Source organism: Protopterus annectens, chromosome 1.part0 (assembly GCF_019279795.1).
Source record: "Protopterus annectens isolate FY-2018-M chromosome 1.part0, PAN1.0, whole genome shotgun sequence".
NCBI lineage: Eukaryota > Metazoa > Chordata > Ceratodontiformes > Protopteridae > Protopterus > Protopterus annectens.
Window position 1 is genome coordinate 739830939 of NC_056725.1, and position 18842 is coordinate 739849780.

The window sequence follows — 18842 nt, forward strand, 5'->3', positions numbered from 1 at the left end:
TTTGAAGGTGAGGGACATCAGCAACAGTGAGAAAGGAGGGATAAGGGAAGTGAAGTACATGTGACTGTCCACAAAAGCCGATGTCAAGGAAGACCCAACCACACTCTCTCATGGAATCACACACATTATCACAGTTGGCAGGGTCAGGATTAAAACTCCTACCTGACTAGTTTGCTATACTACAGTATTACACAATTATTAAACATGCCACAGAGCTTATCAGGCTGATATATGGCCAAAGGGTTATTTCAAGGTGGCTGACATCAGCAGGCGTGCTACAGTAGGGCAATGGGAGGTGTAGTGAGTGTGAATTGCTTCAAAATCATTAATATCCACACACACACACACACACACACACACACACACACACACACACACACACACACACACACACACACACACACTTGCCAATACTGACATGCATGGGTTCATTGCTTCGTAGGTGTGTAGTAGCTGACTGTGCCAGAAGGCTGTACAAGGCTAGGCAAAGGGAATACGTTGGCATCAGGCCACATGACAATGGTTTCCAGTGTGGCTCAGAGGTGTAGCCCCTGGATTGGCCCACACAGGTGGGTATTGTGTTCACCATCCACTCATCTGGGTTAATATTGTGGGTGACCAGTGCTGTGCAATGCTTGCCATGTATGTGATCTATATTCCATAACATGGACAGTGTCTGGGTTGTGCACATGTCCCACATGCATGTTCTGTGACATGTGGAAGTGTACTTGGGGTCTCTGTGTGATGTTGTGTGGACAGATTGTTATCATCTGATGTGGCATTCCTGACCTCATGTGGTGAGACCTGGCTATGGAACTGAGGTCATGGCTGTACCTATTCTGACAGCATGATAAAGGTATTCAGTGGAGTTAGTTGCATCTGTCTTTACAGGGCATGTGTATAAGGCATGGTATTGCCTTTGTGGGTTGCATTTGCAGACTCTACAGTTGTTGCAGGCATCCAGTGGGGAACATAGCAAAGGACCACTGTAAGGATTTATTTGCCTATTGTAGGGATGGAACAGGGTACTATGTCCTTTGACTTGCTGGATAACACACACTCAGTCAGGAGATGTTACACATCACAGTACATGCTGATGTCAGTGGCAGTGTTGTGGTCAACAGGCATGTAGTCCTCTGCAATCACACCATGGTTACTGTCTGTGGGCAATATGCAGGGAACTACTAATATAGTGGTTGTTGACTAGCCAAGTGTGTTTGTGTATGAGCCATGGGTGGAGAGTGTTCTCTGAGTAATACAAGGGTTGCCTATATTGTTCACCAATCCATAATGTCACATGTAGGGCTATGGATTGTCTACACCAGCCTCTCTGCTGTTTGACATCAACATAATAATTTAGCAAAACCCACCCCACAATGCGTCCTGTCATTACACAATCACAGCAAATGCCACACAGGATACTGATGACAGACACACACACACACACACACACACACACACACACACACACACACACACACACACACACACACACACACACACACACACACACACACTTGCCAGTACTGAAATTTAACCCCCTACCTAGCTATATATTGCTACTATAGTGTACCACATTTATCACACATGCCATGGAGCTTATTGGATGGATGTTGTCCAAAGGTACTTCTAAGGTGAGGAACATCACTAGCCCTTGTAAATACTGGCATTGGATGATGTAGTAGGTGAGAGATCCCAAAAATAATTTTATCCTAATTACATATTTACATTTGCGAATTACATATTTACCTCTATCTAACAACCTTTACGGACCATTATGTTACACATTTACCACATATACCATTGACCTGACATTGTTTAGTCTTCGCAACAGATACTTGTAAGGTGGATGATATTTGCAGGACTGCTAAAGTCAGGCTCTGAGATGTGTACTTGCTGTAACTGGGGACACAATCTTTGAGGTACACACATACATATGCATACACACAAACACTTGCCACAGATGAGATTCAAACCCATAGCTGTGTAGTTACTGCTACTACATTGTCCTGCATTTATAGCATGCACCACAGAGCTTATAGGGTTAGCCCTTCTCCAAAGGTGCATTTCAAAGTAGATGACATCAGTAGGCTTGCTAAAGTAGGGCAATGGGAGGTGTAGTGACTGTGAATGGCCTCAAAAGCATTACTATGTATACACACACACAGACACACACACACACACACACACACACACACACACACACACACACACACACACACACACACACACACACACACACACAGAGTTTCACAGTTGCCATGTCTGGGATTAGTACTCCTACCTAACTAGTACATACCACTACAGCATTACACAGTTATTGCACATGCCACGGAGCTTACAGGGCTGAATTCTGTCCAAGGAGGTGTTTCACAGTGACTAACATTAGCAGACTTGCTAAAGTAGGGAAATGGGAGGTATAGTGACTGTGAATGGGCTCAAAAGCATTACTCTGTATACAGACACACACACACACACACACACACACACACACACACACACACACACACACACACACACACACACACACACACAGTTTCCATGTCTGGGATTAGAACTCCTACCTAACTAATACATCACACTACAGCATTACACAGTTATTGCACGCATCACAAAGCTTACAGGGCTGAATCTTGTCCAAGGAGGTATTTCACAGTGACTGACATCAGCAGGCTTGCTAGAGTAGGGCAATCAGAGGTGTAGTGACTGTGAATGGCCTCAAAAGCATTACTCTGTATACACACACACACACACACACACACACACACACACACACACACACACACACACACACACACACACAGTTTCACAGTTGCCATGTCTGGGATTAGAACTCCTACCTAACTAGTATGTTACACTGTAGCATTACACAGTTATCGCATGCACCACAGAGCTTATAGGGTTAACCCTTGTCCAAAGGTTATTTCAAGGTGAATGACATCAGCAGGCTTGCTAAAGTAGGGCAATGGGAGGTGTAGTGTCTGTGAATGGTCTCAAAATCATGGATCCCTACACACACAAACACACACAGTTTCCATGTCTGGGATTAGCACTCCTACCTAACTAGTATGTCATGCTATAACATTACGCAGTCATTGCACGCACCACAGAACTTATAGGAATGATCCTTCTCCAAAGGGGTATTTCAAGGTGACTGACATCAGCAGGCTAGCTAAACTAGGGCAATGGGGAGTGCAGTGTGTGTGAATGGGCCATAAACCATTCCTCTGGAAACACACACAACACTCAGTCACACACAACTTGACAGGACTGTGTATACTACTGCTAGATGAATAATGACTTGTACTGTCATGTTACACAGTTATTACAAGCACCACAGACGCTATAGTGCTGAGGGCTACCAGAAGCAAATGTCTACAGTGATAGACATTGGAACATCATGTGATATTGGCCAATTGGATGTGTGGTGGGTGGGACAGGCCTCATGATGGGAAGCTCTTTGTCACTGTCTGTCTCTTTCTTCCTCACATCTCTGCTTGTGTATGTTTGACCTACTATATTGTGTTGTCCTTGGATATATGTGTGCATTCCTATCTGATATGTGTGCAAAGCATGACTGGTGTGCAATGTGGTGTGTGTGCACAGAAATCTGTGACTGACAGATATGTATAGTCCACTGTTGTTGCCAGACATAGGATTCATTTCTTTAAGTATGGGAGCATGCCCAGTATGACCTTCTGTATTGAATGTGTGACTCCATTCCAGGTAGGTTGTACTCCAATGCAGGCATTTGTGTTCTACACCTACAGCTAGCAACCTGTTTTTGCAGGATATCTGTAGATAGGTTGACAATATGGAGTCACCATGGGCAAAGTATAGTGGGATACTGTAACTAATTGTGACTGTGCTGCTTGTGCTACATGGTTTTGGTGTTAGACATATTCAGACATATGTACTGTTTTACACTGTGATGTATTATATCATCAACTACTGACAGATATACTTATTTGCTCACAGTAATTTTCTAGGGAATACAAGATGAATGAAGCTGTGTCCAGTATTGTAGTCTGCAGCCTACATATTCTTGCACACTGCCATTCTGGAGGGGAGCTGCAGACACTTGCTGATGGGTCTGTGTAAATGGTCCAGCATCTTTGTACTGTCGTGGCTGAGGATCCCCTGCTTGTACATCTATTGACTTGACAGAATGGCCATATCCTGCTGTGGCCATACCTCACAGCTGTATAGATTCACATAGGTTACCCAGAGGCAGGGCTCATATATCTGGTCAGTTCTCTTTCACATTGTGGTTTATGAGCAGGTTTGTAGCCACTCATTCCTGGGTTTGCAGGCAGGGATAGTATGGGCACACATCAGAGTTTCAGACTTAACACACTCCATGGCATCCATGCTTCTACCCCCCCATTATTCAATCCTCTTCTAACATTATGAAAGTGATATGTGATAAGTATCCCTATAGTTATCCCTTCATCCCAGCAGTAATTAGGGGTTGGTCCACAGTTCATGCAGTAGGACATGGCGGGCATGCTACTGTGATTTGTTGACATGGCCTTGCATTTGTGTTCTGTGGACTGTGTTATGTCGTTATTTGGGACTCCATGAGATAACATACATTGCCAGTATGGGTGAGGCACAGGCCTTTGACAGAGGACTGTAGGGCATTTGGTAGTGATGCAGGCCATCTGTAGCAGGCCAGTGCATTCTGTCACTCCTACAGTCCCAGACTTCAAGCCACTGGATTCCCCTAAGGCGACAGGGTTGGTGTGCAAGGTGTTAATGGCAATAGTTTCTGTCCTTATTAATCTATTGGTGTGGATGCTGGCGGGGTGCTGCTTACAGCTAGGGACACACCTGCATGGGACACCTCTTCAGCATGCTGCATTCTGTGGGTATTCCCATACAGAAGTGGGTGCCATACTGTACTCATTCCCAACAACAGGGATATGACCTGTGATGAAGCTGTAGCTTATGGTGGGGTGAGCTGAGTGCATGTGTGCTATAGAAGCTTCTTGCAGCTGACTCACAGATATATGTGGGGCATTCCCCTTATGCTGGCTTGTGCGGGGACATCAGCAGTTTCTCAGTACTTCATAACTGTTCCTTCTGTGGTCTGCCAGTGTTTGGCCAGGCTACATCAGTATTACATACTGCACAGACAACTAATGTGCTGCTAACCTGTATGTACAATTCCAAAGGTGTGTCCATGTGACAGTTACATTTTATATACTCTGTCTAGGGTACTTCCACCTGTGTATTGTGTGTATATCTGGGCCCACATTCATGCCATGTCCATCTTTTAGATGGTGACATATATTACATCTGAACAATTAGTATGGACTACCGCTGGATTGGGTCTTTCTGGGATGCATTGTTTTTGGCACTGCAGTTGTTGGAACATGGCACTGTCATCAACAGTACTGGCCATAGGCCACTGGGAAACAACCCCATACATACATGCTGACCACTTCCACACAATATACAACACACAGCAACCTAACACACAGAGCCCTGCATATTGTACACATGTAACAATCTATCCTGCTAATTTGGCCAGCTCAGGTAATCTGTGCTCCACTGTTATTATACCTCCATGTACATGTTACTACATTTCTACGTAAGATTATGGGGGGAGGCACACCTGACAACTGTAAACATTTGCTATGACTGTACTGGTGTTTCATGTACTCTGTTAGCTTCCATTTCATTCTGTATTCTGACCTATCATTCAGACTAGAGGCATATCAGTGTAGTACAGATCTTAGGTTTTATTGACCTACATTTCAGTTTCAGATTTCTTACCCTTCAGAACTAACATCCAACTGCCTGACCTGTTGTAGTCTGTCTGTGTTGGTCTGGAGGGGGGCTGTTCTCCATTGCCATCAATCGGAGGCCTTAGCACAGTCTTTCTTTGTTGTCATCTACACCTTTCCTGCTGGCTGAGACTATTGTTGGGTATGTGAGCCTCACTGACATGCATGTGTGTGACCTATGGGCACACATTTGGCCCACCACATGTCCTGCAGTGGAATTTGTCACCTTGTCTAGTACTACCTACTATGTTGACACCAGTATTTGTTATGGATTTCATGCTGCCCATATAGATATCTACTATCTGCTGCCATCCCATTCAGCCACCCGATTCCCTTGCATGCTCACATCTGTATCATAGATACAAGTAGCAGAACATACTACTTCATTCAGCAACTGGTGGGGAGAGTGACTTCCCTTGTGGCTGTGCCAGTATTGAGGATGGTGCTGAAGGGTTGACTATGTCGGATGCACATAGTACACTCCCTATATATGGTTAAGCACAGGTAGTGCCATGTTTGGCATCCCTTTTACTGTATGTGCGAGTCAGAGAGAGGTGTCATTTCTTGGATTCCTACCGTGTCAGTGTATGTGCTATGTGTTGCCTCTTTGCCGAAGCCTGGGCATACTGGGCACACCTCCTTCTGCTTACAGGGGCAGGCTCAGGTTGTTCCTCCTCTGAGTCAGTCTGTGCCTGTGCTGGCCTTGGCAATGGTGAAGGGCTGTGTGGCCCTGCCCCATGCTGTTCCTGCTGCAGCTGTTTCCACAGGATCATATTGTGTAGCATGGCACATACAATGAAAATTTGGGTACATGTAGTTGGAGAGTACTGCAAGGCTCCAGCAGATATGTCCAGGCACCGGAACAGTGACTTGAGCATCTCAAACACATGCTCTATTATGATTCTGGTGTGTGCATGTGTCTCATTATGGAGTTCTTGTTCAGATGTGTGTACATTTCTGATGGGTGTCATCAGCCACAGCTCCAATGCGTAACCAGCATCCCCCACTAGGTGGCCATATGGGATGTCCCCACTGGCAAATCTCTGGTACAGCTGCGTCATATGCCAGATGTGAGAGTCATGATAGCTTCCAGGGCTGCCAGCACACACATTCATCGCACATGACCTGGCAGTTCATGGAGGGGAAGCCCTTGCAGTTTATGTTGACCTTACCCTGCTTGCCGGGTGGTGCTTTGATGTGTATGTGTTTGCAGTCTATAGCAACCACTACCTCAGGGTATTCTGCTATTTGGTGGAAGAGACACATATTGCTGGTCAACTCCTCATGGGTGTTGTGGAAATATATGTGCTCACTGGCGTGTGCTGACATGGCATCCAGGAACTGGTGGAGTACCCTGGATGCTGATGCCTGTGAGATCCCCACGATATCCCCAGTTGGCCTTTGGAAGGTACCTGTGGCTAGTATTCTTAAGCCTACACATACCTTGGTATCCACTGGGATGGTTTCCCCTCTATTGGTAATGTGGGTGAGTCGTGGCTGGCACAGCTCAACAATTTGCTGTAGGAGGTCCCTGTCCAGCCTATAGCACTCCACTGTCTCCAGCTCATGTAGCCCCTGGTAGTTTGCCCTAGATTTGTACACTCTTCTCCTTCTCCTCACTGTGGGTTGGTCATCAGCACCCTCAGCCTTTTCTACCTATTGATTTATGAGAGTGAAAGCAGCCCCTATCATTTTATTGGTTTTGTTAGGTAAAATTTCCCCGTTTTGTGTACACCGGTGGTGTAGAGTTTGTGGGAAAAAAATAGTGAAAGCTGTTTTCATAGTTTATAGTAGTGGGCTGGGCTGCTACCTGTGTAATTGGCTGATTCTGAGACAATTCACCTGCCAGCTATGCTAGTTTTCCTCAATTACCTTCCTACTGCTATTTTCCCTTTCCGTTGCCTTCCTGTTTAAGCCCCAAGGTGCGCCGTGCAAACCCAGTGCTCAGATGTGAACGGAGCTGCTATTTCCTGTTTTTTTTGTTTAAAATCCAGTGCAGAGCACGCACACCCATTTAGGCAATGTAAATACTTCTAGGCAGTTTTAGACACACCCCCTTCCTTAACTGTGCTTAACTAAGGGCAAACATGGGCCACTGTGCTCCAATAAGCATACAGCAGTCATGACACTCCCCCTCATGAGGTCATCTTGCTCTTAGGCTTACACCTTGGTGTTATTGCATCTACATGGTTGGGTGCAAGCTAGCTCTGAGGGGAAATCTGTGATTCAGTATCATTTCCCTCATTTGCATAGAACTGACTGCTAATGCATGGTTACAAAACCGACACTCGACCTTCCCCCTTAGCAACCACTGTTCCATGGTCTTGTTGCATTATGTATACCATTGACTATTATGGCAAAATGTTGATTTTGGTTTAAAAGGTTATTTCCAGCTTTTTTTTCTTATTTCTGGGCCGATCTTGTTTGTGCACCATTGCCCTACGCTTAAACGGCCAAAATTGGCCAAACAAAAAAGTTATTTTTTTATAATTTTGAAACTAGTTTTCATGCCTATGGCCATATATTTGGCCATTGGAATGCCTAACCCTTATAATACATGCTTTTTTATGAGCTGTCATGTCTCCATTTTGTAGTTTGCAGAAATGTATTCAGCTACTAGCCGAATACATTTCTGCAGTCTACACTATTCCTGCACGGATGCCTGCCTGCTTCCTGGATCACTAATTCACCTCATTTGCATGGTTTTCAACAGCAAATGAGGTAATTAGCATACAGGGGCTGTGTCCATGTAGGGATAGTGCATGAGTGCTCATGCACATCCAGGGAGATCATTCCTGGATCACATGTCAGCCATATTGCCTGCAGCAGCTCTTGCACTATTCCTGCACACCGTGCAGAGCTTGCTGAATCTTGGGGATTGTCTTGGTCCAGAGCACATATGAGCTCAAAAGATGTAACAGCTTCCATCCCATCTATAACAACATTGAGCAGTAATATATTTCTATAAATAATACAAAGCTACTGTTCTTCACCTACTATGTGCTGTGTGGAGAACGTTAGGAAAAGATTACTTAGATGGGGACAGCATCCATAAAACCAGTTTTATACCCTTATGTTCAACCATGATGTATTGCTTGGACATCCCATTTCACTCAGTGCAGTGAAAGAGACCAGATATAATGTGATCTACCCAGAGGCAGGCAGAAGCACTACACCCCAATAGTATCAGAAATACAAATGTATTAAAATGGATCATATACAGTAGTAAGTGGTTGCTAGACCTTGAACCTCGAAGCTAGCTTCTTTTAACCATACACTCAGCTGTGTACTATACAGTACAATTGTTTGCAGTAGTCAAGAATATATGCAGTGTACTGAAAACACCTCATATACATTTCAATGGATCATACAAAGACATCTGGTAGCCCCAGTCCATCAGTAGGGCCCAAGCTTCACAAAGGATTACCCATTCCCATAACAGAACACACATGATGACAACAACCACATTCTTAAACAATGAAAAAGAACATTTGCTGTAAGTAATGGTGAGAGATGGCTTATAAGATTACATATGCCATGCAGTTTCTCATGTGTGAAAACACAAACGTCAGTCAGACCTCATGAGGATATTGCTATCAAAAGATGAAACAAATGGGAAGGGGAAAGAAGTACACCCATTACAGAGTATGGAACCCACTATTTAAAGCAGGATTTAAGCATATACAAACATGGTGCATGTCATAAGAAGTTTGCCTCTTAGTTGATGCACTTCGTCACAGGAATAAAAGTGAAATAATATAGAGGAATAGATAGTACCTCTCACAATAAGGCCCATCATTATAGCTCACACTGTTCTGATAAGTTTAACTATTTAAGCTGACTGTTCATTGCCTTCTGTCTCCTTGGCTAATGGGTACAGCATGATGGATCCCAAGTCCCCCATCACTTCTCTGTCATCCTCATCTTCCTATGTAGGGGGTCCAAATGGAGATATGATAAAATCAGCAAGAAAGGGAGAGTGGTATTCCTTGAACTGAATTCATCCTCAGGTCTTGGTGAGTAAATTCACGAGGTGGACCCTGTTTTTAAAAATCTCAACAAGACGACACTGATATATAGACTGCATTTTATATAGCATGTATCATGGGCAGAGGAAGTTTAAAAATAAAAAAGACAGCTGGGTGCACAATTATGTATTATTATTACTATTGTACAAGAAGCCCAGAATTTCTAGATAGAAGGCATTCAATAAGATTAAGAGACAAATTGGGGGAAAGAAAATACTTGCAAAAGAAGACTGTCAAAACCTTCAAATGCAAATTTCTGTTCATTAATACAACATATCTATGAAAAAAATTATATAGACCTGTCAAAAGCCTTTGACATGGTAAACCACCATCTGCTCCTTTTCTGTTTATTCATTCAACTCTCATCATCTGCTCTAATACCCTCCTCTGAACTACAAACCCTAACACAGAACATATTTACTCACAGTTGAGGCATGGTTCTTGAAACGCTGCCTACTCTTCTATCTCCACAGGCTAAAGTTACATAAACAAATGTAAAATAAAAAAAAATAAATAAAAATAAAAATATAGACCTAGAAAATTTGGGCTGTTTGGAAAAAGAAACAAAAGAGGAAGTGTAAAAATATAAAGAGTAAAACCTACTGCCAGATTCAGTAAAGTCTACATGCTCCATTTACACAGTGTGCACATTACAGCGTGCCATTTTGGATTCAGTAAGTAGCTTTACACTGTGTCTAGAGCCATGTAGAGCCGCGCAAACAAGGTAAACACCATGTCATGCAAATTACAGCATAAGCCGCTGAATTGTATGCTAATCACAACATAAAGATATACACTATCCACTTGACCTCCACCCCCTAATCAGCCAATCTTAATCAACCTATTTTAAATCACTCACCGCCCACTAATCCAACCAACCCCCTCCTCCAATACATCTCATCTTACATCCTTATTACTTCCCTCCCTCTAGTGTTGCCTCTTCTTCAAGCAATCCTCCATGACAACTACTCTCTAATACTACATTCAACCTTCCTGCTCCACCCTAATCTTACCTCTCTGACACTTCTACTTTATTTTCTAACTTCCTCCTCTTTCATAGACGCTCACCCTCTCCTACTCACTACCTTCCAAGCCAAGTTTCTCAACTTACTAGAAACCTCTATACTACATCTCCTTTCCTCCTTGACCTCTTATGACACCAACTTATCTTTCCTAAAAGAATCATCAACACTCTCCCAAGCATGCAACAACCACAACATCACCCTGTGATGCTTTATTTCTCCCTCTCTATATAACTTCTCTTACACTCGACTCTTCAAAACCAAGGGCTTGTCACACCCTCTCTCTCTCTCCTCTAGAATCAAACTAAAGCATTACATGTACAGCTTCTCCACTCCCAAGCTCACCCTACTTGTTAGAATTCTTCTAGCTGGTGACATACACGCTAATCCAGGTCCCTCCATGTAATTACCTACTTCTATCCAAACAACATCCTTCTCCTCCATCCTCACCTCCTCAACCCCCTCTTTAACCCTCTCCTCCCTGTCCCCTTAAACCTTATCCATTTTATCTATAAACATATAAAGTCTGCTAAACAAAACCACTGAACTTCACCCATGGATTTCCCATAATACTCCACACATCTTAACCTTGTCTAAAATCTGGCTAAAACCCAGTATCTCAAACAATTAAATTTTACCCCTAGGATACAATATCTATTGCCAGGATAGAATCTCAAAACAGGAGGTGGCGTAGCCATACTCTACTCTGAATAACTGAACCTTTCCCCCCATCCACCCATCCACCTGATTTTCACCCTGCAAACTATTAATAATAAACTGCCACATAAACACCCACAAAAAAAATTGCTATTCTTTCCATCTATATCCCACCAGGCAAAAACATCCCTATTCTTGAAAACATATTGTCCTGGGTGTCAGAAAACATACCCTATGAAACTGTCATACTGGGTGATGTAAATATTGACTGGATAAAACTAAGTGCAAACTCCCCTGTCCAACACCTGTTTGTTATCTACTTTTCTGAAGTACAGGCTAACACAGAAGGTCTTTGGCTAACAAAGTTCACAGATGACTGAAAACTAAGAGCCATAATTGAAACTCCTAACAATATGGACATCCTACAAAAGGGCCTCACTGAGACAGATGCCTGGTGTCAAAGCCAGAGCCTCAAGCTCACTGCCAAAAAGTGCATTGTCATCCCCTTTGGTAAAAACTCTGTATCCATGAGCTACCACATAGGTGGTAGTCTACTTAACATCTAAAGTGTGATAAGAGACCTTAGGACACAGGTGGATAGTAGTCTCTCCTTTGATAATCACACCGCCATGGTAGTCAGGAAATCCTTCTACGTGGCACACCTCATCACAAAAGGTTTCTCATCCAGGAAAAAAGAGGTAATTGTTCCCCTCTACTTGTCACTCATTAGACCCCATTATAGAGTACAGTGCCCCTTTTGGTATGTACCTCACAAGACATCTACAACAGCTGGAAAGGCTGCAGAAATACCTCATAAAGAGGATTACTGGCCTCAAACAGATGCCCTATGCAGACCGTCTCAAAAACCTCCAGCTTTACTCTGTCGCATATCGCCTACTCAGGTGTGATCGCTGCCTAACATACAAAGCTATGTCAAACTCAGAGCTGTTGGACATGCTCCACTTAAAGAAATCCCACTCCCTCCGAGCTACATGCTCTAGGGACCTAAACCTTGTCACCACAAAAAAAAGAACATGCTGGAGGAATAGATTCCTGTCCCAGAGACTTCCCATACTCTGGAACAAACTACCTATCAATATCAAACAAAGCTCCTCATTAGCACTCTTTAAGAAAAGTCTTGATGATTGGATGGGAAATAGGACATTCACCCCAGGGATCACCTCTGTGGCTCTGCTCGACAGTGGCACAGGAAAATAATTTTCTTGAGTGGTGAAAGCCAAGGTACCTTTTTTGCTAGGCTTGTATAGGCCCTAGGGCCAATAGCCTAGTACCTACCAATGAACCTATGAACACATCAGTTTCTTTGGATTTACTCAACTCACTACAACCCCAGCTCACTTAAATAAACATTCCAACTCCAGCACTATCCTTGATTGGTTACTGACAAGTGATCCACACCTCTGTCACAACCCTAGTTCATGTCCTGATACTTTAAGTGACCGCCTTCCCATCTATACCCAAAGACACTCTCCACAACTATACAAACCTCATCTTTATAAAGACTGTCAGAAACTCTCTAGCTTCAACTCCACAACATTTAATGAAAGACTCTCATCAATAAATTGGTCCAATCTGCATAGTCTTCATTTAAATGATGCCGTGCTAAAATTCAACCACATCTTCCTAGACATCCTCAACACACTAGCACCCCTTAGAAAAATTAGGATAAAATCAAATTATGGCCCATGGTTATAAAAGACATGTGTTCCCTTATGCAACAAAGAGATTCTGCTTGAAAACATGGCTAAAATACAAATTCCCTACTCACCGTCAAATGTTTAAAGAACTTATAAAGTGAACAAAAAAAAATCTACAATGACAAGAAAAAAAATTACTGTAAACCCCAACTAGCAATCACTCTAATCCCAAAAACTTCTGGAGAACTATCAACTCTATCCTTCACCTTGGAAGCCCTCAAACGTGTAATCCATACCCTAACAATTCAACACAGGACACAACCTCGCTCCTCAACCATTATTTCCTTGATAGTATCCATAAACTGAACAACACTGACCAGAAATCCAATTCTACTATCACTCCCCAAACACCTCCTAACAAAACTCTTTCTCTCTTTAACCTATCCCCACCACTTATATAAAATATCTACTCCAAATCTAAAACCATGTTCTCCTTCTGCTGATAATCTACCCCCCTTTCTCAAACTTGCAGCTGACTCAATAGCTTATCCAATTTCTATACTTATCAATAGATTGGTTCGTGATGTTCCTGATATCTGAAAATCTTTCTATGCAGTACCCTTACACAAAGGAAGCAACTCCACTGATCTATCTAATTTTAGACCTATATAGATTATTTTCCCTATATCAAAAATCCTCAAAAATGTATACACACTCAGCTGCTCAAATTTCTTAGCCAAGAATATCTTCTGACACCTACCCAACATGGTTTCCATCCAAACCATAGTACTATTACAGCCCTTTTATCTTCCACTTATACAAAAGCTGAAGCCCATGATAATAACAAATCTGTCTCATGTCCATAGCTCTCAACCTATTAGCACAAAAAATCTGGACAAAGCCAAAAATAGTGGGGTTACAAAGCTCCAAAAATAGGGACACATTTTAAATATTGCCCTTATAAACTTATAAAGTTGTTAGAATAAAAGGTCTTGTATTATCATGCATTTTCTAAAGGCTGTGGAGTCTGAAACTCACATATCTGTCAGTATTTAGTGAATTCAGTCCTCCTTGATTTGCCACAAAAATCCAGAAAAAAACATAACTTTTATGAGGAACAGACCAAAAATAAGAGACACAAATATGTACATTCTGTGAAAATCTCTACAGTTGAGAGGTATGCTCATGTCTGTTCCTAAACCTGTCAAAAGCCTTCGGCACAGTATCCCATTCTAAACTCCTAACCAAATTAACCAACTTCAGTCTCTCAGCTTCCACTCTTGAATGGGTCTCCAAGTATCTCTCAAACAGACTGCTATCTTTCAAATGGCATTCCTCTTGCTCCCCCTTCATATCCATCCATACAGGTGTTCCCCAGGGCTGCATCCTGGGATCCCTTCTATTCAACATCTTCACTAAGGACCTCTATACCTCTTGCTATCACTCCACTCTCATTCAGTAAGCTGATGATGCTACACTCATCTCCTCTTCTGAAAGTATCTCTCAACTCCACAATTTTACCCAAAACTCTTTTCTCCCTGTAGAAAGATGGCTCACCGAAAATCAGCTTATTTTGAATACTAAAAAGACTAAAGTTTTACTCTTTCTCCCAAAAATCACTTTCACATCTCAAACCTACCTTTGCCATCTCATCCATAAATAAAACCATCATTAATGTAGAATCACACACAAAGCTACTTGGAATGACAATAGATGATCAATAAAATTTGACCTCCATGTCAAGCAATCCATAAAAAAACAAAAAAACAATAACTGGGTCTCCATTATAGGAGCAAAACATTTGTGACTCTAGACGCTAGGTTCTCCTTGGCTCAAGCTTATCTACATCCAAGCCTTCTCTATGCTGCTCCAGCCCTTAGAAACCTTCAATCTTCCTTAGTTACTAAGCTTGAATAGGCATACAGTAAAATCACAAAATGTGCTGCAAACCTACCACATACCTCTCACCACTGCTTGGCACTTAAGAACCTACAGTGGCTTGAATTCCCCCATCAGCTTCAACTTCCCTAACTCTACATAACTCACTTCTTACTCAACAAATCCTCAGCCTGCCCTTCCCTATCCAATCTTGTGTCATGCTACACCCCTACGTGCCCACTCCGTAGCAAAGGCCAACTTCTTCGACAAATATACAAACCCAATAAAACTGCTGGTAAAGTATTATACACATATTCAGTATCTCATAATTGGAACAAATTCCCACTCAACATAAGATGCATGACACATTCCAGAAGTTTAAAAAAAAAAACTAAAAGTTTCTGTATCTAAATCGTGGATATGCCCCTATCATAACCCCAGGCAAAGCCTTACCTTTTCCTTCTGCTCCTAATTTCTTGCTCTACTACTTTTACCTACAAACACTTTCATAATGTCAAGGCTTAAGAGTGAACCTGTAAGCCATTGTAAAAAATAGACCAATAGCATGCCTTCTGACAACATATAAATTATATAGTGGAACTAATGCAGACAGAGTTTATAGCCATCTAGAAAAAAAATCACTCATGGCAATGAAAAAAGGTAATAAATGAAAATCATATGGAAAAAATAATAATTTATTGTCAAACAGAGCCATAACAAAGAGCTGCAAAAAGGAGAAGAGTCTGAGTATGGCATGGATAGATTACAAAAAAAAAAAAACATTCAACAGCATCCAACATTCAAGGATGAGGGAATACTTACAGATGCATATGATACACCCTACATTGATCAACAACATTGAGGGGACTAGGAAACAGTATCAAACCACTTTGCAACTAAGCAATAGCAAAGGGTAAATTATGATCTCCAGGATAAAAATTCAAAGGGGGTATATTCCGGGGTGATTCTTTGTCACTGCTGCTATTTTGTCTTGCCATTAACTCATTAAACTGTTTACTTCACCAATTAGGCTATGCTTACAGTTTAACTCCCAGAAATCAACTTTGTTTAATGACATCTCATCAACTGTTTGTGGGTGACTTAAGAGTGTACAGTTCATTGGGTGAGGATCTGAAAGCATGACTACAAATGGTTAAAACTTTCTTAGATGATAGAAGAATTGCATTTGGTCTTGATAAATGTGCAAAAACAACATAAATAAAAGGAAAGCCGCAGCACCAAGAAAAAAAAAATATCATCCTGTGACAGGAATATGATATAAAGGAACTTGAGCAAGGGGAGAAATAAACCTTTGAGAAAAGATTAAGGGTCAACAAAAAAACATGAGCACACAAGAGCAAAGTTCAGTAAGGAGTATTTTCAGAAGACTAAAGCTATTACTGAAAACAGGCTTGACATCTAGAAATAGAGTTCTGGCTGTAAATCAATTTGCTCTTCTTGTTTTAACTTTCAGCTATGTCATGACTGACTGACCCCAAAAGCATTGAATCAGTTAAAAAAGAAAACAAGAAAAATGCTTCATACTTATCAGGTTATGTATAAAATACATATTTTCCTAGCATGAAGGAAGAGTCGTGGGAAGAGAAGGGTTATAATCAGTTTCAACAATTATAAATATATTATGTCATTCTATTACATTTGTAATACAGATGGTTGATAAATAGATATAAAAAAGATGGTATAAAAATGATGACCTCATTGGTTCCAAGCATACTGAAAGCTCTAAAGCATGAAGAGAACATCTTAGTTTAGCAGAAACATATCAGAACAAAGTGAGAATAGAAATCAAAACAGAAGTAGACAAAAATAAGACAGCAGTAGAAAGTGCCAAAAACTGGAGAAAGAGTTTGAAGAAAAGGACTGCAGGAAAAGAAACAATAAAGGGAAAGTCTACAAATATAGTGTCACATATAGAGATCTTCTGGGACAACCTCATGTTGACCAAGATTTGATGCATGAATAGTTAATGAGAGCTGAACTGAAACCAAAAGATGTAAGTGTAGTAAGGGCAGTCTAAGACAGTGGGCTATGTACATATTGGTTTAGAAAGCCCATTGAAAATGTGGGAGAAAGAGACAACTGTGGGTTATGTAAAGCAGAACTGAAAGCACATCTCTTTGGTGGGTATGCTGTACAAGTGATTCAGCATCTGTATACTGAAAGGGACAATAATGTGGCAAGACTGTGGTGCTGAGGGTTATGCCAACACTATGATAAAGTATATCACATGGCATCACCCATTACCAACAGGTCAAAAATAGGTGTAAGGAAACCAGATATAGCAGTCCAAGAAAAAAACTGAGAAAATAGCATTAGTCATTGAAAATGCTACACCTAATGTATATAGTGTTTTATGGATGGAGAGAGAGAAAGTAATAATATACCAGGATTTGCTAGCAGAAACAAGAACAATGTGGAAGACAGATACCCAGACAGTTCTAATAGTAGTAGGGGCAACAGGACTAATACAAAAGAAGTCACAATCTTACTTAAATATGCTACTAATTCATGTAACCCCATATGAACTGCAGAAGGAGACAATACTGGGTATACTGCAGGTGCTGAGAGGATCACTCTTGGCTAACTTCAAAGAGTGAAACAACAATAATTTTATGAATTCCAATCATACTCTAACTTAGGAATGGGGCCTACTCCCATCTGGCTATGTAAAAAAAAGCTAAGTGTTGGAGAATTAAACTGGCAGATTCCTGACTAAAACTGTGGGAACTACATCTACAAGGCATATTAAAAGGTACATGTACATTTTTCAAATCCAACATGTCACCATATATATCTATATAGTGTGTGTGTGTGTGTGTGTGTGTGTGTGTGTGTGTGTGTGTGTGTGTGTGTGTGTGTGTGTGTGTGTGTGTGTGTGTGTATATATATATATATATATATATATATATATATATATATATATATATATATGGGTGTACTTTTGAAGAACAAAAGTTCACTACTTCGAACTTCAAAAGCACACCCACACTAACGTGAAAGTGCACTTTAACTAAAGTGCACTCCAGCGAACCCGCAAGATCGAACGGGCTAGGAGTCACGGACCTTAGGGTTAGAGCATGGGTTAGAGTAAGGGAACAGTTAGTAGGGCTATCCCCTTACCTTGACACATGCCCTAGCCCTAAGGTCTGTGACTATCGCACCACAGTGGAAGGCATTCCAAATCGGGCTATGTCCTCCACTGTGGATGCGATAGTCACTGACCTTAGGGTTAGGGCATGGGTTAGGGTAAGGGGATAGTTAGTAGGGCTATCCCCTTACCTTGACCCGTGCCCTAACCCTAAGGTCCATGACTATCGCACCACAGTGGAGGACATAGCCCATTTTTCAATGCCCTCCATTGTGGTGCGGTAGGTTCGGTCTAGTGAGCTTAAGTGAAGCTGCACTTTCGTTAAAGTGCACTTTCACTTAAGTGGGGATGTATTTCCCATTTCAAAAAAGTGAATTTTTGTTGTAGGAAAGTACACCCATATATATATATATATATATATATATATATATATATATATATATATATATATACATATATCTATATGGTGCTGTTTCATGATGCGTGATGAAACTACCATGAAATTCCGACTCAAATTGCCAGATGTATGATTTATTACATCCCAGTTCCCACACATCCATGTATTCCATTTATGCATATTTTCTGTCAAGATTTTTGTGTATAACACAGTTTTCCATTCATTTTAATTGAATGTGACATGGAACACGGGGACACATAGCTGTACTTGTGCTTTACGTTACTAAATTGTGTGGTGTTGT